We start from the raw sequence: 26,845 nt of genomic DNA on the forward strand, positions 1-26,845 counted from the left end.
GTGAGCAAATCTGAGTCAGAGAGGCCTGGCAGGGTAGGGGTGCGTGGAGTCAGGGCCGGGAGGAGGGGAAGGCCGAGCGTCGCGAGTCCGGGGCGAGGAGGAGGGGGAGAAAGCGGGGCGGGCCGGAGGTCGGGGTCCCACAGCGGGCGGGGTCCCAGTTCCCCCTTCTCCATCCTCGCCTCCCCGGGCTCTGGTGACGTTGCGGTTCCCTCCTCCTTCCAGCAGAGCCTCAGCGCCCGCCGAGTCCCGCCCTCCTCCCCCTTCGCCCACACCCCACCCGCCCGCGCCTGCCCGGCTCGCAGTAGCGCCGCCCGAGGCTGCAGCAGCGCATCCCGTGGCGCTGCGCCCACCCGCACCCATGGCGCGGCGGGTGCGCCGAGGGCTCGGCTCAGAGGGCGCCGGGGACCCGGGAGCCCTGGAGTGAAGGAGGCTGGGGAGGGGTTCCAGAGCCTGGGCCCAGGCTGGAGAGGCGACGCCCGAGAGGACGAAGCCGCGGCGGGGAGCAGTAAGTGGAGCGGCGCGCGAGTGGTAGGCAGGGGCGCGCGGCGGGCGCCGCACTGGGCCCCGCGCGGCGCAACTTGGCAACTTTCTTCCGGAGTCTCGGGTGGGTCGCGGGCCGGGGTGGCCCGGCGCGGGCGAGAGGCAGGCGGAGCCACGTCCCCGACCAGGCGCGGAGCGCCGCGGGCTGGGCTCCTGGAGGGCGCGCGAGGCGTGAAGCCAGAGCCGTGGGTTTCCCCGGCGGCCAGGCGGCTTTTCGTCCCTTCCCACCCCTCGAGCGCCCAGCGCAGAGCCAGGCGCACCGGCAGAACCGGGACATCACCTTCAGTGGGTCGGCTTCTGCCGGCCCAGTCGAGATTTCCCGGGCGGCCGGCGGGGCTTCCGTTTCCCTCTGCCCGGTAAGGTGGCACAGCTCTGCGCCCTCCTTTCCCTGCGCTCCCTGCTAATCGGGGTGGCAGTGGTCGTGTGTGGCGATCTAGGCGCTGGCAGCCCGCCTCTGTGACTGCGGAAGCCGGGGAAGAAAGTCCCGAGCCGCCCCCAGACGCTGGATTCCAGAGCCGCCGGGCTCCGGCGACACTTGGAGAATTTGTTGGTAAAATCTCACTCCCAGGCAGCTCCTGGTGGCGGAGTCGAGGGGCTGGGCGGACGAGGGGGTGGGGGTGGGGGCTTGACTCACAGGCTGGGAAGCTCTGTGAGACCTGCCACATGGGCTCAAGATCTGTCACGGCTGCAATCTGAGCTAAGTTTGTGACCGGAGAACTTTCTCATTTTCATCGCTCATTGGAGGCATCAGCCTCCGCTAGGACTTGCTGGCATTTCAGGCTGAAACCGAATCCATGGTTTGAAACTAGGAGGTGAACCTCATTTACCTGGAATTCCTTAGAGCAGGAAATTACACTTTTAGTTTCTATGGTTCTCCATGTGATAAAGTTCTTTTAAATAGTTGTTTCGTTAGTCATGGACTACAGAGTCATGGTTTAATTAGTATTACATTAAATTGAAGAATGGCCGTTCTCACTGAGAAACAGTTTGAAAATAGTTTTGTTTTTTTTTTTCTCCAGTATTTTATTTTTCACCTTATAGAACTTAACCTTTCAGGAATTTACTTTTCTTCAGTTTTTTTTTTTGAAAAATTTCTCAATAGGAGTTCCCATCGTGGCTCAGAGGTTAACGAATCCGACTAGGAACCATGAGGTTGAGGGTTCGATCCCTGCCTTCCTCAGTGGGTTAAGGATCCGGCGTTGCCATGGGTTGTCGTGTAGGTTGCAGACGCGGCTTGGATCCCGCGTTGCTGTGGCTCTGGGGTAGGCTGGCAGCTACAGCTCCGATTGGACCCCTAGCCTGGGAACCTCCATATGCTGCAGAAGCGGCCCTAGAAAAGGAAAACAAACAAACAAAAAAACACAGTAAATGATGACCTCTATGAAATAAAATGTGATATACAATATTTTATAGAATATTCAGACAGTAATTCTAAAATGAGATCCCAAAAATGTTTGTAATGTGCATGGGAGAAATAAGATACAGGATTATTAGAGTATTTGTGTATCATATGCTACTTTTTTTTGATAATGTCCCCATATGGAGATATGGGCTCCTTTTATGATGTAGGTAAGATGTGTTCCAGTAAAAATGGAGAAGAGAAAATACTGAATTTGATGCCTCCATCATCTAGTGACCCTTCTCCTGTGAGTTCAGCAAAAGGTGCAAGACTGCTGGCTGCTTAGGAGACACACAGAGGGGTTTAACTGCTCTTGCTCTCCGGAAGCTATTAATGTACAAAGGGAGAAACCATAAATAAGCAACACCTGGGAGTTTGAGCTTGGGCAGCTCCTTTTTCTGCGATTGATGTACTATGTCCGTATCAGTTTCATCAAGTTTTCCTTAAATACAGTGGCCTGCATGGTACATTTAAATATTGATAGTACAGTTACCAAGTAAGATGGGATTCTTGAAAAAAGAAAAAAGAACTTAGATAAAGAGGGAAATTTGCAGCAGAACACAGTATAGACCTTTGTCACCGTGGGGATTATTAGGACCTTCGTGGTCCTGCCGGGTAGAATCTGTTTGGAATTCCTCCCTCTGAGATTAGGGGACTGGCTATTACAAGACACTAGGTAAAAAGTTAGGTTTGCCACATTAGGGCAGAACCATCCTAGTGCCTCATGTTTGTGTGTGCATCTGCTTTAGTGTTTATAAAATTAGTCTGCAAATTAGCTATTGACAGGTTTTCAGTGAGATTTGTTGTCCAGTCCAATATCCTTGAGAGGGCCTAGTGATCATCCAGGAGGTAAAATTCTTAACTTCACTGATGTTGCCTCCTCCTTCCCAATACCTCAATCTAAATATGTTCTTTTAGTTTCTGAAACAGTGTTTAAAGACCATAGATGAAAAGGCATTCTGCAACTCAACAATAAAATCTTTTGTTTATACATTTCTTAATCTACTATTTTTGTAGTAGAATATTCTGGTACTTATTTCTATTTGCCTTGGATTACACTGTGTTGCATAAAAGGAATTATATGATTTCTACTCAATATTATGATTTTAGCAAATGATGGGAGAGCAATAAAGAAAGGTACAATGTTTAAATTTGGGTTTTAATATATCAGTAACTTCAGTAAAGAAATTGGTAGAAAACTAGCATTTTGTAGTTGCAGTATGTATTAAAAATTACTTAATCATTAGCATGTTTGAGTCCTAAATACAGTAAATATTCTTATTCTTTTTCACCCTCCTCCCCCATTAAAAAAAAAGAAGAGATACTGTTAATGTCCTGGGAAGTGTTTGTGGCAGGTCTTGGGGAAATTGAAAAACTCTGATAGAGGGAAGTTTATCATGATAGTGGATACTTTTATTCCATTTATTGAGAAGGGCTGGATCTTTACTGCTATGAAGGCATGGGTAGGGCAGAGAGTCCATGCCCCAAAACACTGGATACAGTTGCTGAAAAATGCATCCAATCAGAGGACAGACCAGTTCTTATTACTGTATTAAATACCTTAGAATTTTCTCATCTTGGAATTAACATTATCTCCCCCTACAGTGGTTTGTAGAATAAAACTCTTTGGGGGTCACCAGATTACCAGTAGCTATTTTTTTGTTGGTTTGGGTTTTTTTGCTTTCTTTAGGGCTGCACCTGTAGCATATGGAAGTTCCTAACCAGGGGTTGAATCAGAGATACAGTTGCTGTCCTACACCACAGCTACACCAGATCCAAGCCGTGCCTTTGACCTACACCTCAGCTCACAGCAATGCCCAGATCCTTAACCCACTGAACAGGGCCAGGGATCAAACCTGCATTCTCATGAATCCTAGTCGAGTTCATTAACCACTGAGCTGCGAAGGGAACTCCACCAGTAGCTATTTGGATGACACAATGCAATCCTCTAAACCTAGAGTCAGTGCCCCACATGGCATTTAGGCCAGTGCATAAGCCCAGAGTACCAAAAAGAGAAATTTTTTTCCAATGAAATTCATATGGTGAATTAAGGGCAGAATGGGAAGTTGAGATTAAAGCCCTAGATTCCAGAGGCACTGATGCTAATAGTTTGCTATTTGCTGATAGCAATAATTAGAAATGGATGAATTTCAGAAAGTCTTGTCAACACTAAAGCCAAACTCTAATAGCAAATTCTTTTTTAAAAATTAAACGTTGAATCATGTGTATAATATTTTAATTAGTTTTTCTTTAAAGAAAATCTTTCCATATATGTTAGTAAATAAATGCAGTCCTAGGTTCTGACCCATCTAACTTTAGTGTTTCACAGCTTCTAGTTACATATGAAAAAGTGGTTTGGTTAGGGGATGGTGGAGAGAGATTGCAGGAAAGAATCATACTAGAAAGAAAAGTAGAAAGTGTTGGGTTGGAATAAAGAGGGGCCATTAGGAAACTCTTGCTTATGAATTCATATGCATTTAGACAGCTGAAGGAAGGAGTCTTAGCTCATACAGCTACATGAACGCTTGCATTTTAAAACTGCCTAGTAATTTAACATTCTTTTTCAAATAATTCTAATATTTTGATATTTTAGCCTAGGAAATGGAGAGTGATATGGAGCAGGTGTCTTATACTCATTTTAGGTGTATAGAAATGGAAATACTGTGAAGGTAAGAGAAAACTTGTCTATCATTTACAAATAATTAGTGCCTACCTTATGTATGAGGTGAACCTAAATAGCATATTTAATTCTGCTCTGCTCCATTCATGCTGTTAAAGATGCCTACATTTCATTTTCCTACAGATCTAATTTATTATCCCTTTTACTACTCATTACGGCCCATGAACTGTCAGCTGCCCGGAATGTTTATGTGCTTCCCGGGCTTCTGTAAATGGACTGTTGTACAGACCAAAGCTACCACCTCTCTGCCTGTCTCTTCTCATCCTCATCAGGATTCCATCATGAGGCCTCTTCTAAGTCCCAGGGGTCCTAGTTGGCTTCAGGTCTTTGGTGCTTTACCAGGAAACTTGTTGCTTCCTTCTGCATGTCTGCGTATTTCAAAACCTCCAATCTATGAAGGGTGTGGATTTCAGGTCCTCTGTCAAATGCCTAGCAGAGTATAAACCTGCAGGAGATGGGGTGTTCAGAGTTAATTGAAGATCACACACACACGAAAAAGAAGTATGGTTTTACTTCGGAAAGAGAAGAACAGATTGTTAAGGGCTTCTTAAATGGAGTGGTGGGTTCAGTCCTTAATTCCAAATGACACTGAATTTTCATGTGCTTTAAGATTACCCTGGATTTCCTTCTAGGTTTTTTTTTTTTTTTTTTTGCTTTTTAGGACTGCACCCGCCGCAGCACATGGAGGTTCCCTGGCTAGGGGTTGAATCAGAGCTGTAGCTGTTGGCCTACACCACAGCCACAGCAACACCAAATCTGAGCTGAGTCTGTGACCTACACCACGGCTCAAGGCAACGCCAGATCCCCAACCTACTGAGCCAGGCCAGGGATCGAACCCTCATGGATACTAGTCAGGTTCATTAACTACTGAGCCACGAAGGGAACTTCCTCCTTTTAGTTGTTTCAACTCCCTTGGGATATTCCATAAACACAGTCTTGGTAAGTGTTGTCATCTGATGTTAGTAAACAATTTCTGAAAGAACAGGATTTGCCTCTTGAGTAATATGGAGTAAACATCCTGATAATAAGCATGACTTTAGCATTTTTCTCATGTGTAACAAACTTAGCTCATGAGCAACAGGCATTTAATGCAAGCAGAAGTTATACCACAACCAAGTTGACTCAGCACTTCATAGCTTTTAAAAGGAATTTGTAAAGGAAATGGGCTCACCAAGCTTGTGGGTCTATAATATTTTTATTAATGAAGTACACAGGCAATATAGTGGCTTTACTGTTGGAGTCTAATGGCTATTGCCAAAAAAAAAAAAAAAAAAGGGACATTTCTTAGCAATTCCTGAGGTGGGAGTTAGCAACATGAGGTTAGATATATAAATTTTAGTGTAAAATGTTAGTAATCTGCAGATGATGTTGTGAAATTACTCATTTAAAGAAATAACAGACTACAAATTGACACCTTCATTTAGAGTATTCCTTTACATTGTATTGAAAGTGTTATTGCTTTTTTTTGGTCTTTTTGTCTTTTAGGGCTGCACTGGTGACATATGGAGGTTCCCAGGCAAGGGGTTCGAATCGGAGCTGTAGCCACTGGCCTGTGCCAGAGCCACAGCAACACAGGACCTGAGCCCCCATCTGTGACCTACACCACAGCTCCTGGCAATGCCAGATCCTTAACCCACTGATCGAGGCCGGGATCAAACCCGAGTCCTCATGGATGCTAGTTGCGTTCGTTAACCACTGAACCACGACGGGAACTCCAGGTTATTGCATTTCTAAAGTAAGCTCACATCCAGAAAGTTGGATCAGTGATAAGAAACTCAAGATTGCATGATACAAATCATCAGGTAGTTTAAAAATGTTGCAGGTCAAAGTGCACTCAAGACCTTGACACCCAGGAGCGCAGTAGTGAAGACGTCCTGACTGCAGGATAGCACTGCTTACCTTCTTTACAGTTCGGTCAGCTTTTCTTCTGGAAACAGTGCTGTGTTTTTGCTGTTTGGATGCATCTGAGGACAGACTATAAGTAAGGGATTTCTGGAATTCCACAAATTCTGGTCAAGAACTTTTCTTGGGGCCTTGGCAGTTGGATGATATCATTCTAGGAGCTACCAAGGGGGCCAGGCTCACTAGCCCCGTGGATAATCAAGCTGGGCCAGCTGGATTTAGGAATCACCTGCAGTGTTTACACTTCTCCCATGGGGTGGGGGGGGGGGAGGGGGGGGGGGGGGGTGGCAGGAAGGGAAACAGAGCCTGAAAGGGAATGTCGAACAGCTGTTTTTCCATCTTCCCTGAAGAAAAAGAAGAGGAAATCGACTTACAGCAAGCATCAAGAGGGATTTATGCTAAATACAGGGAAGTTTTTCTGAATGTTTTAACCTTCAGAATGGCTTTATGAAGGAGGCCTTTGAGTTCTTGTCTGTTTAGAAAGGTTTAAGTGAGGTGGTCCAGCAGGGAGGTTAGTGTTTGTCTTCTGGGGTTCTAATTTCATGACTTCTGCTCATCTGGATTTGAACATCTTAGAAATTAAAAGTGACCTAGTTGTACGAATGTAGAAGAAATGACCAGTTTGGGTGTTGGAAATACAAGTTGTCTATAGTTTTGACTTCGTTCTTAGAACCAAGTATTTATGAACTACTTATATATTGATCTTATATAAGATTGCTTCAGCCTTTCATTCTGGAAGCTCCTCTCCTCTGCTTAAGCTATATTCTCCCCAAATAGGTCACTTTTCTCCGTATTTCTCTTTTATTTTAGAAAATTCTTAAAAAAGAAAAAAAAGTCTTGGCACCAGACTGTGGTGTTCCACTTGGACTTTTAGTAATATATTTTACATTTCTCTGCTCCATTTTTTATGGTAGAAGGAGACTGGCAACGTGGTCCCGTGAATGTATGGGGCATTCATTAGCTGTGTGGTCAAAACATACAGAGGTTGCCCATGTCAGAAAGAATCTGGAAACGTCTCTCATATTCCAGACTTCTTAGAGCAGTATTTTGGGTTAAAAGTAATAAGGGTATTTCAAAAACAGAATGTGAACTTTGTTTCATTTTTGCTTGGGAAGATAGAATCTCTGATAGAATTAGTTGGTGGTTTCAGGCCAGTGTTTTTTTTTTTTTTTTTTTCTTCTCAGTAATAAACTCAGGCAGGACATAAGATGTAATTGTCTTCAAAGCAGGTTCATATTGTTGCTGCAGAGGTGTTGGAAATGCACACACAGCCAATACTGTGTCACTGGTTTTGGGGGATGCCAAGAAGTGGGCCCAACAAGGTCAGTGTCTTAGGCAATTGGAATTAAATGTTTCTACTTAGTTTTTTAGCCTGTAGTTTTAAAGCGATGTTGAAGTGCTTTTTGCAATTACCTTTCTCAAAGGAAACTGATTCTTGGAATCACTGCAAAGCCTGCCCAATTAACTTAGGTAAAAGAGTCTTTTGCTGTCTCCCTTAGTTGTGAAGTTAATTTCTTCTCTCTTCTTTACCATAAGTCTTCTACAAGTTAGAGCTTGTTGGTTTTAGGAAAACCCAGGAGCAGTAGAGTGCAGAATAAGAACTGAGCAGTAGCTTTTGTGCAGTCGTTCAGTTTGTCCTTTCTTCAACTCTAGTGTGAAATTTTAAGATCCACCTTTTTTTCTAAGGAAACTCATATTGTTCAGACAGGATTCATCCCCTTAATCATGTACCCTGTTTGGGTTCTAAGAATTTCTTTATTAGATTTTTTAGACTTACTGTGAATTGCATAGAATTATTCCATATAAAATCCAAATTGACAAACAGTGTTTAAGTATCTACTGTGGAAAACTTAAAAATTCAGTTTTACCTCTACTTGTTAAATTGAATCTGGGCAGTTTTAGCTTAAGCTGGACCACTTTCAGTCTCTCTTTCGTGGAGAAGAAATGTGTTGGCAGTATTTATAGTACTAAATTGCCATAAAATGATAAATCCTGTGCCTAAAGAAGTTGAATGGTACTAGCAGTGTTAGGGTGGTTATGTAACAGACCCTTCTTTGTGTGGTTGCAGTTTTTTTTTTCTTGTTGGTGAAGCCACTGAAGTTTGGTTCAGTGATTGCAAGTTTTAGAAAAGATAAATCTGTGTTACTAGGAATGAATGCTTTGATATAGAACTTTTTCCAATGTACTTTTGAACCTGGAGAGTCAGATGAAAGAACAGTATACTCTCACGGTAGAAATACTGAAAGGGTTTAGTCACTCAGCAAGTATTTGCCAGGTATTTCTGTGTTTGAGGGGACGTCTGGGTGGAGGCAGAGAGGAGCGGCAGGCAAAAGAAACAGGACATGGTTTCCAGCCTTTGGGAGTTGTAATATCTGGTTGGAGAAGGATAACTGAGTGTGAAACTTTATGAGCACTCTTGAGTGTTGAACAGAGACAAATGCATGCAGCAGCATTGCAGGAAGGAAGACGCCTGTGAGGATTGCAGGGACAGAGAATGCTCAGCTAGGAGGGGAGTCTGAATTGGGCCTCTGAGGATTTTATGCCAAAAAGGGAGGGGAAAGAACCCAGCTAAGCAAGGCAAGAGGAGTGAGCAGAGGAATGGAGCGGCTGCCAGGTCCAGGTCGAGGAGAATGTCTTAGAAAAACCATGGGGATTCCCTTACCTCCTGTTATGACATTCTTTCTCTCCTTATCTCCTTCATATAGTCTATCAATATTTTCCACAAATATTTTTGGAAAGCTTGTGTTGCATGTAATCATTGGTACATGACCTGATGGGAAAGACAAAGAGACTGAGACCCCCTGCCTCCCAGGAGGTTATACCTGAGCAGGTGAAATCTGCCTCAAATCCCTTTGGGATCCAGAGGACACCAAACAATAAATGTGAGAAAAGAAGATCACAGGCACCTTCAGATCACTCAGTATGCAGTTATTAGTACTCAGTACATAAATTTGTAGAGATAATTAAAGCTGTAACCATTCTTATTGACCCCCTTTTAGGGCCCAGTCCAGTGAATTCTTCTTCTTCAGTGCAGCCGGAAGTATTTACTTCTCTAAATTACAGTAGTACTCTGTCATTCTATGCCAACTTCCTTTTTCTTTATTGCTTTCTGTAAACATTATATTTCCATTTTATAAGATGGCATATGCACTTTCTTGGTCAGCAGCATCTCTGAATTTGCAAAGAATAATGAGAAATGCATATAAGAGGCCAGGAAGACCACTTATGGCTGGAGATGCTTGGGAAAGCTTCATAAGCAGTACCATGTTCTAGGAGGTCGGTGCGGAGCAGGTAGAGGGAATCTCACGAAAGAGAGTAACAGTGGGAATCAAGGACACATAGAACAGTTGTGCTCAAGCAAGGATGAGGAGATAAGTGGGAAGGGAGAGTTTGTATAGGGAGGAAATGAGTGGCAGTGTTGAAAAGATAAGCCAGAGCTAGGCTGTAGAAGCTCTTAGAGGAGGAAGTGGTTCATTTTGCTGTGGGAATGGAGGCTCTTGAGTAGGGAAGTGACGTAATGATGGTGATTAATTTGGAAGGAACTTTATGGTTTATAAAGACAGTTATTTCATGGGTCGTATTGGCAGGCTGCCTGGGTTTACCTCCTGGCTCCTTCACTTTCTGTGTGACCTTGGGTAACTTGCTTATTCTGTCTGTGCCTCAGTTTCCTCAGCTGGGAAAAGGGGATGATATGAATATCTCCATGATGGGGCCATGGCAAAGATTAAATGAGTTACTCTTGTGATGTGCTTAGCATAGTCCCTGGCACTTGTAAGCTCTGTATATGGTTACTATTTATAGCAGCCTTTAGTGTGGATAGGAAAAGAATTACTGTCCCTACTTTAGAAATGAGAAAATTGTAGAGCCAGGAGTCTGTATAGTTTGTTAGGGCTGCTAAAACAAAGTACCTCCAACTGGGTGGCTGAAACAACGGAAGTTTTTTGTCTGACAGTTGTGGAGGCTGGAAGTCCAAAAGCAACGTGTCAGCAGGTTTGGTTCCTTCCCAGAAGGGAATCAGTTCCATGCCTCTTTTGTAGCTTCTGGTAGTTTGTCAACCTTTGGGGTTCTTTGGTTTGCTGATGCTTCACCTCGATCTCTACTTTCATCTTGACATGGCCATTTCCCTGTGTATGTATTTCTGTCTGCTTTTTACAAAAATTAACAGTCACTTTGGATTAGGAGTTCACCCTGATCCAAAACAACTTTACCTTAATGATATTAGTTATGATATCTTCATTATATCTGCAGGGACCCTTTTCCTAAGTAAGGTCACTCTTTGAGGGATAGGGCCTTATAACTCCAACATAGGAATTTTGGCAGGACCCAGTTCAACCCATAACAGACTTCAGGTTAGATCCTGTGAGTCTCCTACATGATGCCATAGTGTGTCAAACAGACTGTAGAAAAGAGGAGGCATCTGCGGGTTTATATGATAAATAATTAATGAGTTCTTCTTGCCTGGATCTGCACTGTTGCCTGAATAGTCATGTGATGGACGTGTTGTGGATGACTTTGGGACGTTGGCATGCTCCTGTGTCCTAAAATGGTCTTTTTGCTTTTCTTCCTTCTTTCCAGCATGGCATGCTCTGTGCCCTCTTTCCATTTGGGATTGGCGATGAAAATATTAAGATAAGAGTTCCCATCGTGGCTCAGCTGTTAACAACCCAGTAGCATGTACGAGGACTCAGGTTTGATCCTTGGCCTCACTCAGTGGGTTAAGGATCCAGTGTTGCCATGAGCTGTGGTATAGGTCACAGACTGGCTTGGACCCCACGTTGTTGTGGCTGTGGTGTAGGTCAGCAGCTGCAGCTCCACTTCGACCCATAGCCTGGGGACCTCCATATGCTATGGGTGCTGCCCTAAAAAAGTGAAAAAAAAAAGATATTAAGACAAGTTTAGGGACATGATACTTGCACTGGGTCATTTCGGTTTTCTCTGTAAATTTGGATGATGTGTCATTGTCCCTAAGTACAGGTGATAGAGAGAGAACTGAATGCTTTTGGAAAGAGTCAAAAATCTAAAGTATCTTGGCAAGGATTTTACTGAGGAATTAATCAGAGATGAATAAGTGGGTAGATACGCAGCTGTGTTGTAAGATAGAAGTTGATGGAGGTAGAACAGGCAGGTGTGATCGAGGTTCCTGAATCACTGAGGGAGTTAGAAATATCCCAGACAGTAGAAATGACCAGTGAAGATTGAAAAGAGTACAGAGGAATTCCTGTTGTGCTCAGAGGGTTATGAACCTGACTAGTATCCATGAGGATGCGGGTTTGGTCCCTGTCTTCGCTCAGTGGATTAAGGATCTGGCATTGCCAGGAGCTGTGGTGTAGGTCACAGATGACAGCTCAAATCTGGTGTTGCTGTGGCACAGTTCTGCAGCCACAGCTCCATTTCTCCCCTAGCCTGGGACTTCCATATGCCGCAGGTGCAGCCCTAAAAAAAAAAAAAGAAAAAAAGAAGGAAAAAAGAAAACAGACTAGAGACAAATGGTGATTGTAAGTGATAGAAGTGCCAAGAGAGTCACTCCTGGAGAGTCACTGAGAGCAAAGGTAACCCCAGGAATGGAAGGGGCTGGCTCCATCTTGCTTGTGGGTTGGGGAGAACAGCATTTGGTCTCCATGGAGAGCACAGCAGAGGATATGTCACTGAAAGTCAGAGTTACTTTACAATACCATTGGTTTGGATGCATCTTTTTTTTTTTTCTTTCTTTATAGGGCTAAACCTGTGGCATATGGAAGTTACCAGGCTAGGGGTTGAATTGGAGCTGCAGCTGCCGGCCTATACCCCAGAGCCTAGCTGCATCTGTGACCTATGCCGCAGCTCACAGCAATACCAGATCCTTAACACGCAGAGTGAGGCCAGGGTTCTTAACCTGCTGAGCCACATTGGGAACTCCTAGTTTGGACAGATCTTAAGTGACACCTGTGCCCCCTCTCCTGCTCCATTTAACTCGGAAATCACCTGACAGGTGGTCCTCTAGTCTCCATGTTCATTTGGGACAAGCCCTGAGAAGACAGTCTAAGAAATAGGTTAGTCCAAAAGGGCTTTTCTCCAGCCTGGATGAAAGAAACTCCATCAGGCTGGTACCAAAAGAAGTAGCTAGGTGGCATCTGGCCCTGAGCAGAGATGGGGTGAAGGGGTGTGGTAGATGTGAAAGGTATGTGCCTAGGTTAGGAGATACAAAATGCGCTAATCCTGCTAGAAGAGTAGGATGCTAAAGACAGAAATATAGACCATGATGAGGATATAGACACCACTTAAACATTCATGAACTTGGATGTATATACAGACACAAGCAAACATTAAGTATCTGGCGTGTTTCAGGTTCTGATTTGGGATATTTCTGGTAGGGGTATACTTTTTGGCCTGTGGCTCCCTGACCATCAGTTCAGACATAATTGGCTTGTTCTGCACAGCCTGCATGGTCTCCAGCAGTCAAGTAAAACTTTTCCTCAAAAATTGTTTCCCAACTATAACAGTTTTATAGACAGATCTTTAAAAACTCATCATGAGACATTTTGAGCACAAAATAATAGGGACAAGATAGGAGTGAAAGGAAGAGTAGTTCATTAGAAAGCATCCTTAGTCTTCTGAAATCTCTACATGAAAGAAACGTTGGCAGGGCAGAGGATGTTTTTAAAGGTTTCTGAATAAAAGCACTCATAACACCTTTATGCCCAACCATTAAATCATGATAATAATCGTTGAGAATGTGGATAAAAGTGGGGACAGGAAGGGACTCACTTTAAATTTCAAAACATAACAACCTCAGTGAAATTCTTAACACTGAAAGGAACAGCCGCCCGGCAGGGGAGGCCTGGCTGGTCTGGGCTTGAGGAGAAGGGGAGGGGTGGGCTGGACGTTGTGAGGTGGCATTTAGGAAAAGACTCTGAGAAAACTCATTTGAGGGATGTTGGGAATCAGCATGGGAGGCCCAGGGAGTAGACTGCGGTGAGAGGCAGGCCAGGTATGTTAACGGGCTTGGTGGGTGTGGGGCATTGCGTACCAGCCTCAGCCTGGAGCAGACACGGAGCTTGCACCTGAGAGAGCGATGGGAGGGCTGAGCACGGTGGCCACTCTCAGAAAACTCTGTAATATTCACTCTCAGCAACCCTGAAGGTTCAAGCACTGTAGTACCTTTTATTTCCAAAATGTTTATCTTGATACATAAAAGATTTTTTTTTTTTTTGCTTTTTGTTTTCGGTCTTTTTAGGGCCACACCTGCGGCATATGGAGGTTCCCAAGCTAGGGGTTGAATTAGAGCTGCAGCTGCTGGCCTACACCACAGCCACAGCAATGCTGGATCCATAACCCACTGATCGAGGCCAGGAATTGAATCCATGTCCTCATGGATACTAAGTTAACTTTGTTACCCCTGTTTACAGTGGTAACAATGGAAACTCTCATAAAAGATTTTTATTGTTTCTTTTTATGTAGTTATATTTATGTAACTATCTAATTATAGATGTAGTTATGTCTGAGTAGTCTACATAGTTCACACATTAATTATTCTATAAATTTTCTTTGTTTCTAAGTGCTGGGCACTCTGTGTTGAGGATATAGCAGAAAGCAAAGTACCCTCTTGAAGCTTACATTCTAGAAGGGGGAGCCAGGTGTATGAAAGAAATAAATTATATAGTAGATTAGAGGGCTGTAAGTGCCACAAGGGAAAAAAAAAAAAAAAAACAGCCCCAGAAAGGAGTTAGGGAATGGTGGTGGTTGGGCATGGTAAGGGTATAACTTAAATAAGCTGGTTCCATCCAGCCTCACTGAAAAAGTAGCATTTGAATGAATCCTTGAAGGAGGTGAGAGAACAAGCTATGGGGATGCCTGGGAGTAGCATTCCGGGCAGAGGAGAGAGCACACCCATGTGTACAAGAACAGCAAGGAGGCCACGTGGCTAGGATGGGGAAGGGGATGGGAGAGGCATAGGACGTGAAGACAGAAAGTAACACAGCCAGGCTGTGTAATGACCTGAGAGCTACTGTCGGTCCATTGCTGCTGACCTCGAAGTGAGATGGGACACCACCAAGGGTTTTTAAACACTGTGGTGACACAGTCTGAATTAGGGTGAAAGGATTGTTCTGGCCCGTGTTGAGAATGACTGCTGGAGGTTGAGGGTGAAGGCAGAGAGAATAGTTAGGAGGCTGTTGCGGTAATTTGAGCAAGTGTATGATGCAGCTTAGGCTGCGATGGTGGTGGCCAAAGTGGCTGGATTCTGGACGGATTTTGACGGTAGAGCCAACAGAATTTGCTGATGGTTTGGATGTGGAGATGGGGCGGGGGGGGGGGGGTGGGAAGGAGGGGAAGTTTGGGTCTGCTTGGTTGCCAGGAACAGGGCCCGAGACGGGGAATTCTGAGAAGGCTAGTGCCTGGTTTTTGGGTTAATTACATCTCTGGATCACTGTCTTACACACTGAGTCTGTGGTATTCTGAGTTTTGATTATGATTCATAGGAGGGCATTTGGAAAGTACTCAGGGATGTTGATGCCAAAGAACCATGATCTGTGCGACAGAAATGAGAATCAACAAATGTACATGTAAAAATGTTTGAGAATGTGAAAGGCAGCAAAAAAAAAAGGGGGGGGTAAAATTTATCATTGGTGAGTATTTAAAGATTGAAATAATGGGAGAATACTTGAATGTAAATAAGAAATGAAAAGAACTTTGTAAAACTTTCCAATAAATGAAATTTTAATTGTACTCCAATGAACTGGAATTGTATGTTTAATGCCAGCAAATTACTTTCCTATGAAAATCTTTTAAGGCTTTTGCCTCACAGCAATGTATTGCATTTTTAGACAGTATCTGTAGCTTTTAAGTGGCCTGTAAGTCCTTGGCTTCAACAGCAACATTTTTGGACAGGATCATTTTTTCTGGGTTTAAGATGGAAAAATATCAAACGTTGAGAAAGATTTGGTGAAAAGTATCACAACGTTTTCTTTTCTAATAGGACAAAGTATTATGGCAAGACTCTCAGAATTCTAGCAGGAATTTAGATGATTGAACTAAAAGGCCAGAGAGTCCCCAAGACCACTAGTGGGCTCAGTGATTCACTAGAAGGATTCAAAAAACTGCTATAATTGGGAGTTCCCGTCGTGGCTCAGCAGAAATGAATCTGACTAGAATCCATGACACTGAGGGTTGAATCCCTGGTCTCGCTCAGTGGGTTAAAGATCCAGCATCCGTGTGAGCTGTGGTGTAGATTGGAGACGTGGCTTGTAACCCTTGTTGCTGTGGCTGTGGTGTAGGCTGGCAGCTGTAGCTCTGATTCGACCCCTAGCCTGGGAACTTACATATGTCTCGAGTGCGGCCCTGAAAGGCCAAAAAAAAAAAAAAAAATGATATGTGACAACACATGCCAGCCAGGGACGTTCACTGGAGCCTTGGTGTCCAGGGCTTTTATTGGGGTTCAGTCTTGTAAACATGCAGTGCCCGCATGACTGACTTCAGTTGTTCAGACTCTAGCCCCCAGAGCAAGGACAGGAGCTCATCATGAGCCACATCATTAGTATAACCTTTGTGATGAAACAGGTACCACATGGCCAGGACCTTCAGCATACAACACACTGCTATCAGGAGAATATTACAGGGGCCCAGAACTCACCTCCCATGAGCTGGACAAGGGCCAGTCCTGAAGAGAGGCCTTTCCTGGAAATGTGTAGGGTTTGAGCAATAGTTTGCTGAGTACCTTTCTTGTGTAACTTGGTAGGACCTTGAATATAGTACTCATGCTTCTTAGAGTCATTATCATTAGAAGGTAAACTTAGAGGACCTTATGCTGGGGGAGATAAGGACACACAAAATATACATCGTTTTAGCTAAATTCATAAATGACTGAACCAGAGTAGATCTCCAAAAGGTTAAGTGTGTTTTGTGTGTTTTTCCCTGCAAATCTGTAAATGATGTTATGATACATCGCACAGAAGTTTGCAGATACTGGGCTAGAAGAAGAGAGGAACTGACCTGCAATTTGATGGCATTGACTGGAATCAGGAAAGAGGCGGAAAGGAGGAAAGGTAGCCTAGAAGTTGATGTTGAGGCAGAGGAATTGACTCATGAAACTCTTGAGACTAACTTGCCATCTGCAAGCTGGAGCCCAGGAGAGCTGATGGTGTAAGTTCCAATCCAAGGGCAGGAGGAGACTGATGTCCCAGCTCATTTGATCAAGCAAAGAGAGGGAGATGGAGGGAGGGGAGAGGGGGCATCGAGGGAAGGGGGATGCTCCTCTGCCTTCTTGCTCTATTCAGACCCTCACTGCATTGAATGAGGCTTATCTGTATCTGAGAGAGCAGTTTATTCCGTCTATCAATTCTAATGCTAACCTCTTCAGGAAACCTTTCCACAGACACAACCAGAAATAACATTGAACCAACTATCTGGGCATGGCCAGTCAGTGGCCAGTCAAGTTAACACGTAAAATTAACTATCCCTGCTGAAAAGAAAAGAAATCGCATCTCTCAAAATTGAAGGGGAAGATTTGGTTACAGATTTAAAGGTAGTTTTATTGCAGTTCCCATTGTGGCTCAGCGATAGCAAACCCTACTGGTATCCATGAGGCTGTGGGTTTAATCCCTGGCCTTGCTCAGTGGGTTAAGGATCCAGCTTTACTGTGAGCTGTGGTGTATGCCGGCAGCTGCAGCTCCAATTCAACCCTGGAATTGGAAACTTCCATATGCTGCAGGTTCATCCTTAAAATGCAAAAAAAGAAAAAAAAATTTTTTAAATGGTAGTTTTATCCACAAATTCAAAGAATTACATTACCAACTGAACGTTAATGTATAATGCAGGAAGTAGAAAATATATTTCAATCAACATCAGATTTAAAAAAATTTAAATTCAGGAGTTCCTGTTGTGGCTCAGTAGGTTAAGGACCTGATGTTGTCTTTGTGAGGATGTGTGTTTGATCCCTGGCCTCGCTCAGTGGGTTAAGGACCTGGCATTGCTATAAGCTGTAGTGTGGGTCACAGGTGTGTCTAGGACATGGTGTTGCTGTTGCTGTGGCATATAGGTCAGGAGCTGCAGCTCTGATTCGACCCCTAGCCAAGGAACTTCCCTAGGCCACAGGTGAAGCCATAAAAAAACAATAAAAATTTAAAGTCATAAGTTTTTTTTATCTTTTAAATTTCATCAAGATGGATGTTTCTATGTTTAGGATATTTTTTTTGTCTGTGTAAGCACATCTGTATCAGCATGGTGTTATCAGTGAGCTTTATCTCTATAACATTTGGTGGATGAAGAAATACTATTAAACTTGGAAAGGTCTTTTCAGACTCATTCAGTTAGTAAGAATATGTAGCCTTAAAGTTATAAATGTGCAGTTGAGCAGGAAGAAGAAAGATCAACTTCTTGGCTCAAATCCTTTACGTTTGTCAAAATATTTGGTCTCTTTCAGCTCTTTAAGAATCTTCAAGGTTCTGAATATACTGGGGGTTGTACCTATTTTAAAAATAAGCTTCTGTGAGTGATGGTTTTTGAGCATTTCCTCCCGATGTAACGGCACTTCCTCTCCGTTGAACTGACCTTGGTGTTCTCCTTGACAAGATGATGACAACTGCCAGCATTTAGTGAATGCTTTCTAAATCCCAGGCACCCTTTTAATGCTTGAAGCTAACTTAAGTTCGCAGAAACCTGTGAAGAAGGTTTATTTTATCCATTGGAGAGGAGGAAGCAGAGACACAGCTGAGGATGTGGTGGGATTCTAGCCCTGGAAGTCTGGCTCCAGCCTGTGCTCTCACCACCAAAAGGGTCCAGAGAAGAATGATAAACAGCATTTGGGGGGAACACCTACCCAAACGTGTTAAGTACTTTATAGGTGTTATGTCATCTAATCTCCCAACCAATCTGTGAGACAAATAACCATTTTTATCTCATTTTAAGTAAGGGAGTAAGTTTAGAGAGTTAGCTTGTCCAGGGTCGTGCAGTGGTGAAAAAAAGCCACCCTGACCCCCGGTGCCAGCCCTCTTGCCACCTCACCCATTTGGCCTCATGGAGCTACAGCAGGAAGAAAATTTTTGCTTTAGTTTTCATAGGCGTTTCATGGGGTTTCGTTTAACTGTTGTTTGAAACTGTATGAGTTTATATTTAGCTCTTGGCTTCATTATTTTTATTCGTCATCTTTTCATGCTTTATATTTCTAGACAGTAATGCCAGAAAAGAATGTTTTCATGGTTAAAGCTATTGCTGAGAAAGCCAAAGCTGATTTTTCAGACCCTTCCAGAAAATCTTTGATTACGTAATGTTTAGAAAAATTTTGAAAAAAATTAATGGTCTTTTGGGGCAGGTACAAGAAGTTAAATAAACTGCTTGAGACTAAGGGAGAATTCTTACTCACCTTTATTGGCAGATAGTAATAAAGGTACTGCAGTTTCAAAAAGATCATCAGAAACACCAGTTTCTTAGATTGTTATCTAATAATTATTTGGGGCAGAGCTTAGCTTTTCTTGTTTACTTTGTGTTTTCCTACCTAGTTCAGTTTGTAGATTAATAGCTGCTCAATAGATAGCTGAATTACTTAATATTTATAAGAAATTCTTACCCTGCCACATATAGATAAGGAATTGATATTCCAATTCTGAAAACAATGAAGTGGGAAACAATGTGTGTAAATTACTACTTTAAAAAGTTTTTTTCTTTAAATTTTTTTTTTTTTTAAGGGCTGCACTCTCGGCATATGGAAATTCCCAGGCTAGGGGTCGAATCGGAGTTGTAGCTGCCAGCCTACACCACAGCCATAGCAACACTGGATCTGAGCTGAGTCTGCAACCTACACCACAGCTCACAGCAGCGCCAGATCCTTAACCCACTGAGTGAGGCCAGGGATCAAACCCATGTCTTCATGGATATTAGTTGGGTTCGTTACCACTGAGCCACGATGGGAACTCCTGGATGACTACTTTTAAAGGATTCAGAATACCAAAAAAAACCAAAAAAAGAAAAAAGAAATGTACTTAGTTATACTTGCTGTTAAGTTATTCTGAAAATAGTATCAAAGTAAAAAATTCTGAAGCCAATTTTGAAGGAGCGCACACCAGGCAAAAACCCTCCTCCTGCATTATGCCTTCAGGTTGACAGCCACAAACTTACTCATTCAAGTATCTGGCAAATGGGAGAATGGTGCCTTCAGACTTGACACCAGGAAGTATCTGTGGCCATTTGAAACATAATCTAGATTAGTTATTCTTCTCATATAAGGAAGTTATACAGTTATCATTGTTGGTGTAGGAAGAAGTGAGCTGTAGATTACGAGAAAAGGTGGCGTCTTCACAAAGTCCTTCCTGGGGAGAATGTAGAAATGTTCTTTGACTGCACAGAGCTGCACTTCACTTATAGACCTGACCTAAAGTTTCTCCAAAGTTGAGTGGGAAGGTGATGAACACCATTATTATATATAGTGCGGTTTTGCTGTGTGGGTCAGGGTTTTAATTACTCCCTTAGCAGTGTGAGTAAATTCTTGGGGGCACCAAACATTATAATTTCATGTTGTGGATTTTTGTTTGGAAATGACTTTGGGAGGAGATAGATTTTATTCCACCCTACAAATGAGGAAACAATAAGCCCTCAGTAAAAAGAACTTTCATTTTGATTAAGAGCCTTTGGGTTTGTTTATTTATTTATATATCTATTTATTTTTGCTATTTCTTGGGCTGCTCCCGCGGCACATGGAGGTTCCCAGGATAAGGGTCGAATTGGAGCTGTAGCCGCCAGCCTACGCCAGAGCCACAGCAACGCAGGATCTGAGCTGCGTCTGCAACTTACACCACAGCTCACGGCAAAGCCGGATCGTTAACCCACTGAGCAAGGTCAGGGATCGAACTCGCAACCTCATGGTTCCTAGTCGGATTCATTAACCACTGCCCCACGACGGGAACTCCCTAGGCTTTGGTTTTTAAATTTTTCTTCTTTGGCTGCATCCACAGGCTTTACACATCAGGGAGTATAAATGTAGGAAATGATTGTGGAGTACCCAAACTGTATGTTTTCTTAACATTTGACATATTGAAGAATAATATTAGATTTATTTCACGACAAAAAGTTACCAAGGACATGGAAGCCTTCATTTTGAAATTGAGGGAAACAATATTTTTAAAAAAATTTTATCCTAATTTTATGAGATAGGAAAGTCAGGAGAACTTTAAAAATATGTGTATTCTGTTACCTAAAATATGTGGGAAACAGTGAAGTAGTATGTGTGAGGCCACAGCAAGATGTTTCTCAAATACTTAGAAATAGATTTCTTTGAGAGTTAAATCCTGAAATAGACCAGAGAAGGAAATATGTACTCTGCTAGGATGTTAGTGCTCTAGGGCCATTAGTTTGCCAAAAACCTGATTGGAGGCCTCGGAGGGAGGGAACTTGGGTTTCCATGGAAGCACGAACAAGGAGAAGTTGTAGCTGCTAACTTCTGCAGGGTCTATACGTTTTCCAGGGGAGAGGATTCAATATTAGGGACATTCAGTTGTCTGATCTGCTGGGCTGTTTTAGCCCTTCCTGGATGAGGGTGCATTGGGTTCTAATGTGAGAGGTTTAACTGTCCTATCAGATGATCACCCCTGGGCCCTGGCCTCGCTGTCGGGTTGGGTCACCTGGAACAGCTACTGTTGGAATGAGCATGGTGGGGATGTACATTTTGCTCTTTCTTTCTAAATATCATTTACGATTCACATTTAAAAATGTATCTTTGGAGTTCTGTTGTGGCTCAGCGCTGTCGTGAGCTGTGGCATAGGTCGCAGGTGCGGGCTTGAATCTGGTGTTGCTATGGCTGTGGTGTAGGCCAGCAGCTGCACGTTCGGTTTGACCACTAACCTGGGAACTTCCATATGCTGCAGCTGTAGCTGCAGCTGTAAAAAACAAACCAAAACAAAAAAAACCATCAACTCTGGCATTGGCAGCCTATGTCCTCTAAGTACTCATGCACCCCTTCCCTACTATAAACTTGTGACTAGGACGTATCTCCCCAGCCAGAGATTGTCTTTTCCAGCCCTTATTGTATCGCTGAGGCTTTCTTTCCGAAAGATGCAGTAAGAAGCGGTCGCCTTTTATACACCAAGACTAACTAACTGGCCTTGGGAAACAAACTCAGATAATAGTTTATTTGGTGTTTATGCTGTTTTGCGGGCAAACTCGCCAACAAATACTTGAAAAATCTCAAGGGTTTTCACATGCTTCCCTTTCTAGTGTGCATTGAGCTTACTAGGAATGATTCCTAAAAGGGGAGCTTTGTGTTGGAGTTTCAGTGAAGCCTCTAACATGTGGCATGACCTTGACCTAGTCAGTTGACATCTCTGGTTCTCATTATAATATTTTGTTTCTTTCAAATAAAATATTAAAGTGGGTAGGTTAATCTTGCATGTGTGAAACATCTTCTCTTTTATTAAAAATAACATTTATTGAGCTCTTCATGTCACGTTCTATGCTAAGTGCATCCAGAATATTTAATTGCCCCAGGAAGTTGGGATCATCTTTTGGATGAGAGAATGGGGCTCTGAGAGCAGAAATCAGTTGATTTAAACTAGTAGGCAGGAGTTCCCTTCATGGCTCAGCGGGTTATGTGAGGATGCGGGTTCCATCCCTGGCCTTGCTCAGTGGGTTAAGGATTCGGCATTGTTGCAAGCTGTGGTGTAGATCACAGATGTGACTCGGATCCGGTGTTGCCATGGCTGTGACATAGCTGCGGCTGCAGCTCTGATTCAACCCCTAGCTGGGGAACTTCCAATATGCCATAGGTGCAGCCGTGAAAAGAAAAAAAAAGAAAGAAAAAAGGCAGCAGAGCTGGGATTTATAATCATGTATGCCCAACTCCAGGCCCAGAATGTTAATCATAATGCTATACTTAGACGTGGCACACAAAAGAGGGTTTTTAACCCATCTTAATTTGGGACATGGTTTACTTTCTATACAGTGACTTCTCACTTCCATCGTTATGCTTTCTATGTTTATAAAGCCAGGAGAATTGAAAGAACTTTTGTACTACCATGTGTTTCATTTATAAATAGTCCCAGACTATTTTGGAAACCTACTTCATTTTTCAAACTCGATATGCTATTCTAGTTTTCAATTCTTTTCCTTCTCAGCAGACTCTTTCTGTGCTTCTTTGTGCAAGGATGGCAAAAATGGAACCTTTAATGTTGTTGATGTTAAAATTTTGGCTGAAGGAAAGAACCATGGTTTATGATTTAAAAGATTCAAGTTCTAGTTCTGCCTCTGAAATTTAGGCTAAGATATTGTTAGCATAACTCTTTTTTTTTTTTGTCTTTTTGTCTTTTTAGGGCCGCACTCGAGGCATATGGAGGTTCCCAGGCTAGGGGTCTGATCGGAGCTGTTGCTGCTGGCCTACGCCAGAGCCACAGCAGCACGGGATCCGAGCCACATCTGCGACCTACACCACAGCTCATGGCAACACCAGATCCTTAACCCACTGAGCGAGGCCAGGGATTGAACTCGCAACCTCATGATTCCTCATGGAACCCACAAACCTCATGGATTTGTTTCCGCCGCGCCACAATGGGAACTCCTAGCGAAACTCTTAATACTATTTTACCACGGTAAGTTATTGTAAAGGAAAGATCAAATATATTAAAAGCATTTCACACAGAATTTCTCTGTGTATCAGCAATTATAATAGCTGCAGTGGATTGTTGGAATGAGAATTAAAGCAAAACAACTTTAGGCTTATCATTGCTTTGTGAGGACCTACTTAATTAGAATTGGGCATCTTGTTAAATCATTTTTACCTTATTTGGCTTGGCTGAAGCGTAATACCAATTGGACTGCTGCAGCTATATGAAGGACATATAGGTAGAGAAGTGATGAAATTGCTACCTGAATTATCTCGATAATACTGTATTCATTTTGTTTTTGTCTTTTTTTTTTTTTTTTTTTTTTTTTTAGGGCCACATAAGGACCTAACCTTCAGCATATGGAGGTTCCCAGGCTAGGGGTTGAATTGGAGCAGTAGCCACTGGCCTACACTACAGCCATATCCACATCAGATCTGAGCCATGTCTTCGACCTACACCACAGCTCATGGCAACACCAGATCCTTAACCCAGTGAGGGAAGCCAGGGATTGAACCTTCGTCCTCATGGATGCTAGTCAGATTCATTTCCACTGAGCCACAATGGGAACTCCCCAATAGTGTATTCATTGATTAAGTCAAAATTGAGGAATGTTTTGCTCTCTAAGCTATGTAGATTGAGACAAAAGAATGGGAAGGAAACCTGGATTAGGAAAATTGGTGGAGGAGAAGGGAAAATAAAGACATTCAGGGGAAACCAGGCTTAATTGGGTCATTCAGAAACATTGTGAGAACTGAATTATGGGTAAACTGTATTATTAAGCAGTAGCTGAGGGTAGGTAATTTTGCCATTCAAAGTGCCATGCTCTTGAACTGGGCCAAGTGCAGCTTAAGGATTTAAGGAGCTGACATTGCTCTGCGTTGTTTGTGGCACAATGAACTAGGGGGAGAATGGCTTGAGAGATCATCCACAAACATATGAAAGTACAAACTTATTTGTCCAAGGTGTGTGTGGTGTGTGTGTGTGTGTGTGTTTTGCAGTAGGGGAAGCAGAGAGTCCAGGTTGATCATTTTGGTAAACTCATTAGCCTTTAATGGACATTGTTTCACAGATGTTTTTCAGCATCTTCCAGACTTTAGTCATTCAGTGCCACCTTCATCAGTTTTTTCCTCATTCATTTCTTTTCTTTTCTTTCTTTCTTTCTTTTTTTTTTTGTCTTTTTAGGGCCACACCCATGGCATGTGGAAGTTCCCAGGCCAGGAGTCCAATCGGAGCTGTAGCTGCCGGCCTACATCACAGCCACAGCAACACTGGATCCTTAACCCACTGAGCAAGGCCAGGGATCAAACCCTCATCCTCATGGATGCTAGTTGGGTTCAGTAACCACTGAGCCACGACGGGACCTCCTTACTTTTCTTTTTAATGTACTCTTTTTTTGCCGTACCCACAGCATGTGAAAATTCCCCAGCCAGGGATCTAACCTCAGCCAGAGTGGCAACCAGAGCCACTGCAGTGACAATGCTGGGTCTTAACCTGAGGTGCCACAGGGGAATTCTTAACTTCTCTGTATTTTAAATAAGAACTTTATACTTCTGTTGAAATCTCAGATTTGATATGATAGTTCTAATTTTTCCTAATGTACATTTATGAAATAAGTATATAAAATTAGAATGAAACCTGTCCATCTGTGGTCCACCCAAAATTATCTTGAGAAATGTTCCTTTCACCTACTTTCACTCATTCTCTTTACAAAATGCTGAAGGTAGAAGGTTAAAGGGAAAAGCCAAGCACTGGATATAGGGGCTCTCCTATGGAATTTTCTAGATAGATTTGAGATGTTTCCTTTTGAGAAAGTCTACCTTTGGGTTAGCCAAAAGCAAGTTTCATGTCTTTCCCTCTTCCATTTTTTTTTTTTTTTTAACTACTAAGTATTTTTTAGGCTACAGAACTTTCTAGGCCATGTGAGTGTTTTTGTTTCCTGGCAGAAATTTTTTTTTTTTTTTGAAAATTCTGAACTTACTTTGGCTTCAAATAAAAGGGAATAAGGTTTCTGCTTGCTCATTTTAGTGATGAGATTCACTCTATCAGCTCCTAAGCCCCAGGTTCAGCCAGTGTCTATGAGCTGCTTTTTATATGCCAGGCAGGCACTGCTAATCCCTGTGACGCCAAGAAGAAGCCACGGTCCCCTCTTTTGTGAGGTATGGTATAAACAGCTGACAGTCCAATGTGATACAGGTATTTGCCAGAGACAGGAGATACAAACTCTTGGGGTAGATCAGCAAAGACCTTAATAGCTGATAGAGCAGGGAGGGCTGGGCATATTGAATGTATGCTATTAGGAAGGTAACACAATTTGTGCCACCGTAAGTGCCATGGTCTTTTCTTCTCAGGCAGTCATCATAAATGATGTTTTGGCAGAATTTCCGTGGGTTCTGCACTGGCCCATGTGTTCCGACAAGAATATTTCAAATGTGCGGTAACTCACAGCCTCGCTGCCCTCACACCTTCACATGAATTTGAAGTAATAACTAGGAAACTTCAGTAACAGTTGGCATATTGAGATGGCATCATTCCCAAAACAACATCTTAATGAGGTCTGTGCTTCAGGAGCAAGCCTTCTTGTTTCAGTAGACTCAGGCAGGTCCCGTGTAACTGGGAGCCAGGTGGCAGAAGTGGCTGCGATCACAGTATGAGGCAGTCCTGCATTATGAGGGTCGCTCTGGAGCAGCCCTGACCATCTCAGGGACTCCAGACCTGGGTAGGAGGGTGGTGTATGCATAAGGCAGGAGACAGATCATAAAACCAGGCAGCCTTGGCCCCTTTTAGGGAGTGTGTGTTCAGATGCTGAGATGGAGAGTCTGGTCTCCACGTGGCATCTAAGCCATCCCTCCATAATCCAGGCCACTGCCAACCACCTAGAACTTGAGCAACACGTTCAAAGACCAGCAGTTGAGAGAAAATCTTCAACTCTAGGCATACAGGAGTCAATTAAAGGAGAAACTTCCAAGCCACCCTCACCCTGGGTGTCTAAAACCTCCACAGTGCCAATTACACTGATGGCCAAATCCAGTCTTAGGCCTTGGGGGATTTAATAGATGCAGGCTTAAAAAAAAATTGGCATACGTGTTCTCTGAAAAGAGCAAAAAATAAACCCTGGGGTTGGGGTGGTGGGGCCTGTGCATTACTTCAGACCCAGCCATGTCTCTGTTGCCAGAGACCGCACCCCTCTTCAGACATAACCACAGAAGACTATTGCTTTTGGCTGGGTCTCTGACCTTGAAGGGTCCAGCCAACTGCCTGGAAGATTTGGGTGCTAGACATAATATGGGTAGAGTCCAAGTGTTATTTCTATTTTATATATTTTATTGAGCATGGCTGTATTAATTTTTTTATTCCCCACAAGTTCTGCTCTTGAAGGAAATCTAAAATGCTTCACAAAATCACTGCCACCGAGTTTTATATAGTCTAAAGCTAAAGCACGTTCAGAAATATAAATAATAGTACAGTTTGTGGCCGCATATGCAAGTGACACTATCTTGCCTTTCTCTTGGACATACACCAAATTGAGAATGTGGATTGTTCTTCAATTTGTGTTAAATCCTTAGTTTTCATTCTTCTGAATGTGATGAGGCAGATTTTCCTTGGAAAAAGAGTTTGCATTCAGCTGGGGAGGTTGATTTTTCGCCATCAGTTTCTCCCTTTAATAATTGAAAACTACTGTTCATTATTTACATAAAACTGTCTTTTTCTGGTCTGCTTTCTATAACCTTTCCCCTCTAAAGAATTTTAAGAATTGCCTAACTTTCC

General features: G+C 43.0%; 1 protein-coding gene across 1 annotated transcript in view; it reads left to right on the forward strand.

The window, feature by feature from the left end:
• The first annotated feature begins 381 nt into the window (after positions 1–381).
• DSE (dermatan sulfate epimerase) overlaps positions 382–26,845 on the forward strand; it is a 69,137-nt gene continuing 42,673 nt past the window's right edge. The window contains 1 exon segment of the mRNA XM_047763077.1: positions 382–505. The gene's annotated coding sequence lies outside the window, so the exon portion shown is untranslated.

This window comes from Phacochoerus africanus, chromosome 2, assembly GCF_016906955.1.
Source record: "Phacochoerus africanus isolate WHEZ1 chromosome 2, ROS_Pafr_v1, whole genome shotgun sequence".
In the NCBI taxonomy this organism is placed as follows: domain Eukaryota; kingdom Metazoa; phylum Chordata; class Mammalia; order Artiodactyla; family Suidae; genus Phacochoerus; species Phacochoerus africanus.